This window comes from Ailuropoda melanoleuca, chromosome 5 (assembly GCF_002007445.2).
Source record: "Ailuropoda melanoleuca isolate Jingjing chromosome 5, ASM200744v2, whole genome shotgun sequence".
NCBI lineage: Eukaryota > Metazoa > Chordata > Mammalia > Carnivora > Ursidae > Ailuropoda > Ailuropoda melanoleuca.
In genome coordinates, this window is record NC_048222.1 from 39,488,093 (window position 1) to 39,494,988 (window position 6,896).

The following is a 6,896-nucleotide window of genomic DNA, read 5'->3' on the forward strand; positions in this document are numbered from 1 at the left end:
GTTCGACAGTTGTCCCAAGGAGGAGGAATGGAAGTCCTGAGCTCAGAGACAGGCACAGGGGCTGAAAAGAAGGCAGGGATTCAAGAGTCACTACGAGGGAAAGCTCCTTGGAAGCAGGGCAGAAAGTCTCCATGGGAACCATGGACTCCACCTCTGGGGAATTGGCCTTGCTGGCCTTGGAGTTGCATTTTTAGTCACTCCCACAAGCCCCTGGGGTGGAAAGGTGGGGGTGGGGATCCACCAGCCCTTGGATGCTTTCAGTCTCTGTGTCTCTGCGAACGTCAGGAATGGTCTCAGACACCAAGATAAACAGCTCGTTGACCTGGCCCAGGCCTGAGAATGATGCTGATAGAGCCTGTGAATCAGCCCCAGGCTCCAGTCCAGGACAGAGACGCTTCCCAGCCAGCAGGAAGGGAACAAGCCAGTCACTGTTCTAGAAATTTCCATGCACGTTATCCTCCCTTTTGAGGGGTAAAAGCTGAGGGCTACAGAGGGGGACAGGACTTGTTCAAGGGCACATAGCCAGTATGCGGGACAGCCAGTGTTGGAGCACGCCTCCGCAGGACTAAGCCCAGAGTCACAGTGTTTGTGTCCGTTTCTGGCTCACAGTGCCTCTCCGCCCGCTGAAACCTGCCTCAGAGATCTCCACCAGTCCAGGGGGATGCTTTCTCGATTTGCACTCCTTGGAAGGTAGGCGTTTCTCTTGTTCTACAATAAAATCTGACAACCCAGGAGAAGTCTGCGACAAGCTCTTTCTTGTTAAATACTCCAGGGGGTGAAGCGCTATTTAACACATCACATACTGACCACTGATTATCGAAGAGGGAGCGAGCGTGGGCAATACACGAGCAGGCGTTAGGATGGGTCAACAGTATTCCCATTTTCCTCCTTCTTGGCATACGGTAGGCAGGACTGCACGTGTCTGATCTCTTTGGAAGTTAAGGGAAGCCATCTGTCTTGCCCTGGCCTATGGAATGTGAACAGAGAGACGAGGACCCTTCTGGGAGGCTTTACAAGCCAGTGTGCCATTTCGGCCAGGTGTTCTTCCTGTTCCGCAACCATGAGAGCAGGTGTGGAGATCGGTGGGCCGGGCTGCTGAGTGACGACCCCGAGGAAGGCCCTTTCCTTCTGGCCCACGGTGGACGTGTAGTGTGAGCCAGAAGTAAACTCTTGTTCATTTGGGGGTTGTGGCTAGCATAGTGCCGGCTAGCCCATTCTGACTGACAAAAACATTTGTCGTTGGAAGGGAGTGCTAGTGAAACAAACAAAAAATGAAAAGATGTGGCATTCTGTTACAGGGTCAGTGGCAGGCAGTGAGAAAACCATTGCTGGAGGCTGGCAAGATGGGGATCCTTGCAGTGGAGAAACATTTGGTAAAACTATTACCTGTGGTCACTTGGAATGTACCCAAGGGAAAGAAGTTTGAAGTTTGAAGACAGAACATTAATAGTGTGATCTTAGCGATGGCTGCAAGAAAGTGATGAGCTCAGAAATTATGCGGTTAAGGATGGGTCAGGTTAATACATGGGTGACGACGGGAGGGTGAGATGTGGAACACTTGGGGTCTTCCAATTCCAGCCAATTCCAGCCAAGATGGTAAGTTAGCGGACTGGATTCACCAGCCCACCTGAAACAAATAAAAATATGAACCAATGGATTTCAAGACACTGGACCTCAAGAGAGGTCACAGAACAGTGATCCCCAGGACCTAAGAAACGAATGAGATCAGTCCTGGGATTGCCCCATCCTGCTGCCCTGAGAGAGTTTCTAGGCCACATTGCAGGCAGAAGAAACACTGGCAGATCCCAGCAGACTCCCTGGGTTGAGAAGACAGAAATGAATTAGGAAGCTCGAGGCAGGCAGAATTCATAGGGCACAGATGACAGCTAAGAGAGCCACAGAGAAAGACCTCCAGAGATCCACAGAGGCTCCCCGTCAAGTCTTCACAGAGCACTGAGAAGCCCATGCATGGAGGAAATGCCATGGGGACCAGGGAAGGAACGATCTGGCACGATTAGAGGGAACAGTGGAACTCCCCCAGGGCCAGTTCTCCAGCGAGACTGAACAATCCCATAATTCACAGGGCACTGGGCAAAGCACTCAGAAGGGTCTTGCTTCAGTCGTCGGGGATTGTTAGCTCTAACAGGTGTTATTTTGATAAAACAAAATCACCACCGGCACTAGGACTATGGTACTGACTGCAGTGATACGGATGCCTTTGGGTTTGGCATATTATGATCTTGTGCAATGATCCATCTCTTCTGTCACTTTCCCCCTCGATCCAAACTATTTGAAAACCTTTGTTCGCGCAGACTGACATCATTCGCTATAAACCCGTCGCCTTTGTGCTATGCCTCTCCCTGGCCTCATGAGCCCTGGAAAATAAAACAGTACTGCTTGGTGCCCACAAGGCTCTCAACTCAAATGAAAATTAGGGCCCTAAAAGCACATGATGATACTTAGCTATCCAATGTTTAAATAGATCCGTGATTTTCAAGGTGCCGGCCACTTTGGAGGTTCCTAAGAACTCTCAGGGGCTCTACAAAGTCAAAAACTATTCTCCTAATCACACGAAGACATAATTTTTCCTTTCACTGGGTTGGAATTTGCAGGGCTGGAGGAAAAGCAAAGATGGGTAATGCTGCTGGTGCTTTAGCGTAAGTGGGCGTAAGAGCGTCTGGCAGTGCTAGCGGTCATCGCCGTTGCTTTCCATCAGCACACCCTTGCACTGCAAACAAAGAGGTCAGTGTGGCTTAAGAGTGTCCTTGATGAAGTGGTACAAATTATTCATTTGATTAAATATTGAACCTTGAGCACATGCCTTTTTAATAGTCTGGTTCTGTGTGACAAAATGGGAAAAATGCATAAAGCACTTCTGCTGCCAGAAAAGGAAGGGGATTATCTAGCGGACAAGGACCCGTGTGATGGATTGAACTGTGAGCTAAACTTAGACACTCTTGCATGCAACACCACTTTTACTTGGAACACGGAGAAAGTATAGTTACCGAGGCTTGTGTATTTGGCAGACACAATCTTGAAAATGAATGAAATAAGCCCACCGCTTCAAGGTAAAGAATTGACATTAATCGTTACCAACTGTAAAAGTCAAGCTTTCAAGGGCACATCAGAATTTGGGAAAATTTGTATTTGCCACTGTGAGATCAACAGCTTTGCAATACGTTGGGATTGGTCGTAATATTATGGAATGTTATTTTTTATTTTGTATAACGAAATGTATCAACCTTTGGAAGATCTAAATAACTCAGTAAACCAATAGTTTCCAAATGCTCAGTGCAATGATGTTTTATTTTTTATTTTTTTAAAGATTTTATTTATTTATGTGACAGAGAGAGAGACAGCCAGCGAGAGAGGGAACGCAAGCAAGGGGAGTGGGAGAGGAAGAAGCAGGCTCCTAGCGGACGAGCCTGATGTGGGGCTCGATCTCACAACGCCGGGATCACGCCCTGAGCTGAAGGCAGACGCTTAATGACTGCTCTGCCCAGGCGCCCCTCGGTGCGTGTGATGTTTTAATACCAGGCACAGGCAAAAGATGCACGTAGAGTGCAAGATTGACAAGTGGATTTTAATGAAGCAGAGAATGAAAAGTTCACTGATATGATTTCAGATTCCTCACTGCAACAAAGCTGGTGAGGATTTTTTTGTTTTTGCTTTTTCCTAGGCCCGACATGGGGCTCAAACTCACAACCCTGAAACCAAAAATCGCACGCTCTCCTGGCTGAGCCAGCCAGGCGCCCCTCATTGTAACTACCCTTTAAGAAACGACCACTTGCTGAGCTTTGCTGCGTTGGCAAAGCAGAATATTCACAGTCATTTTAAAACCTTAAAATACGCCTCCCTTTTCCAACTACATGTTTATGTGAAGCCAGATTTTCTTAAAAAAAAAAAAAAACTTTTAAAAACAGCTTTATTGAGATATCACAGGTATATAAAAATTGTATATATTTAAGGTACACAACTGCATGTTTTTTGTTGGTTTCTTATTTTTTAATTTTTAAAAAAATTTTTTTATTTATTCATTTGACAGAGAGAGAGAGAGTGCGCACAAGCAGGGGGGAGGGGCAGAGGGAGAAGACTCGCCGCTGAGCAGGGAGCCGGATGCGGGGCTCGATTCCAGGACTCTGGGATCACGACCCGTGCTGAAGGAAGACGCTTAACCAGCTGAGCCACCCAGGTGCCCCTGGATGTTTCGATGTACATATTCACTGTGGAAAGATCACCACAATCGAAGGTATCTATCTATCACTTTACATAGTTACCATAGTGTGTGTGTGTGTACGTGTGTGTCTATGTGTGTGTGTGTGAAGCAGATTTTCTTCAGATACTTCAAACAAAAAACATCAAAATAGATTGACTGCAGAAGTCAATACAAAAGTCCAGCTGTCTATCATTAAGTCAAACATCAAAGGACATTTCAAAAATTTCAAATAATGCCGCTCTTTTCACTAATTTTGTTTAGGAAAATACAGTTATTTTCTTAAAATGCATTATGTTGCTTGTTGATATTATAAAATAAATTCATACGACAAACATTTCTCCGTTTTTCTAGAAAAGAATTATGGATAGACCTAGGCTCGTATATGCCAGTTATCAATGTACTGACTCTCAGTTCTAAATTCATCCTTCACTGCCAACTCTGCAAAAATGGAGCCGAGCCCTTTCAATATTTTTTTTGCTTTGCCAGCCGCCACAAGGCTAAGCTTTGCCAGTAGAGGGTGCTAGAGACACTGCAGGAGGCCGGGGCTTTCCTTTCTGGTTCAGTGCGCTCTCTTGCAGCCTGTTCCTCTGTGACTACATTTGCTCTTGGTCCCAGAGCTATCCCTTATGCTGTAGCAGCCTCCGGATCTTAAGCAGCATAGTGAAATTAAAATGTAATGCAAATGCTTGAATGTCGGCACAAAAACTGAAACAGAAGAGTGGGATTGCACGGGGCGCCTGGGTGACACAGTTGGTTAAGTGCTCAGCTCTTGATTTCGGCTGAAGTCCTGATCTCGGCCCCACATCCATCTCCGTGCTGGGCGTGGAGCCTGCTAAAGATTCTCTCTCTCTTTCCCTCTGCCCCTCCCCTGCTCATGCACGTTCTCTCTCTTTCTCTCTTTCTCAAATAAATAAATACTTTTTAAAAGAGTGCGATTGCTATTCTGTGCTATCATAAGATAGTTTTCCAAACCATCAATGTCTCGGGACCTTAGTGAGCTCGCACAACAGAAATGAGGACCCCCAGCTATGTGTCCTTCTCTGACGGGACAAAGGGAGACCCAGGTCTGTGAGAACTTGCAGGCTGCTGTAATGACACCTGGTCCCCTCCTCAGGGGTCCCAGTGCCCTGCCCGGAAGCTCACAATGCTGTGAACTTAGAGTGAACTTGAAGACCAGGCTTCAATCAAAATAACAACCAGAACCAAAGTGGGGCCAAATCATTTGGGGTGATCTGACCATGCAGAGGAAGGGGGAGTGCAATCCGGGAGTGATAGCTACTAGAGACTCCAGCAGCAGATGCCAGGCACAGCCCCAGGACCTCCTCACGGTCACCAGCCCGAGAAGCACTCAAAACTAGTCCCTCTGCAGCTAGACTGGGCATGTAGGGAACACTGCACGAATCCAAAGACCCACCTCTCTCCCAGCTGCCACACCCTGTACATTTTTACCTAAGGAAACCAATCATTGTTCTTTTTTTTTTTTTTAAAGATTTTATCTTATTTGACAGAGAGAGAGAGAGAGAGCACAAGCAGGGGAGCAGCAGGGGCAGAGGGAGAAGCAGGCTCCCCACTGAGCTGGCAGCCTGATCCAGGGCTCGATCCCAGGACCCTGAGATCATGACCTGAGCTGAAGGCAGATGCCTAACTGACTGAGCCACCCAGGTGCACACCAAGCATTGCTTTAAAAAGACTAAATTAGGGGCACCTGGGTGGCTCAGTCGTTAAGCATCTGCCTTTGGCTCAGGGCGTGGCCCCAGAATCCTGGGATCGAGTCCCCCATCCGGCTCCTCCGCAAGGAGCCTGCTTCTTCCTCTCCCACTCCCCCTGCTTGTGTTCCCTCTCTCGCTGGCTGTCTCTCTCTCTGTCAAATAAATAAATAAAATCTTTAAAAAGATAAATAAATAAAAAGACAATTTTAGGCAATTTAAAATTACTGGGGTAGATTAAATTGTAACATTTCTTGCCTCTGTTACCCAATGGATAGTGACTTGAAGGCGATCAGATCAATTATTGGGAAAGGAAAATGAAATTATATATTTCTCTGAATATCTGAAGATAGCATAAGCAAGTTTGAGACCCTGCTATCTGGACATATTTTATCTTGCCCCACTAAATGGTACCCAACCTATGGGCAAGACTCTCTCCCATGGCAGACATCTAATACATACTCGATACATACTTATTAAATTGAAGTTACGGAACCCTGACCATGTATTTTACAGAACGAATTGGCAAGCTTTTTCTGTGCTGGGCCAGGTAGTGAGTATTTAAGGCTTTGTAGGCCACATATGGTCTCCATAGCAACTACTTAGCTTTGCTGTTGTAGTGTGAAAGTAAACATAAACAAAAGTAAACAAGACTGTGTTCCAATAAAACTTTATTAGCAAAAAACATGCGCTATGCTAGCTTCGCCTGTGGGCTATAGTTTGTTAACTTCTCTTCTAAAGTGTAGCAGCCAGAGTCTGCCCGTGATGTTTCCTATCCCTGTCTTTGGAGACTAAGGACCTCTCTCTCCTCTTCTCCCTTCTAAATCTCACATGGAGGCCTCTCTTAGGCAAAGTAATCCAGAACCATTCTGAAGGGAATTCTAGGAAACGTGGTTCTTGGCCCCTCCTCTTCAAGAGGGTGGCAGTGTGCTTTGTTGACGGCAGATAATCCAGAATCACAAGTATCAGAATCA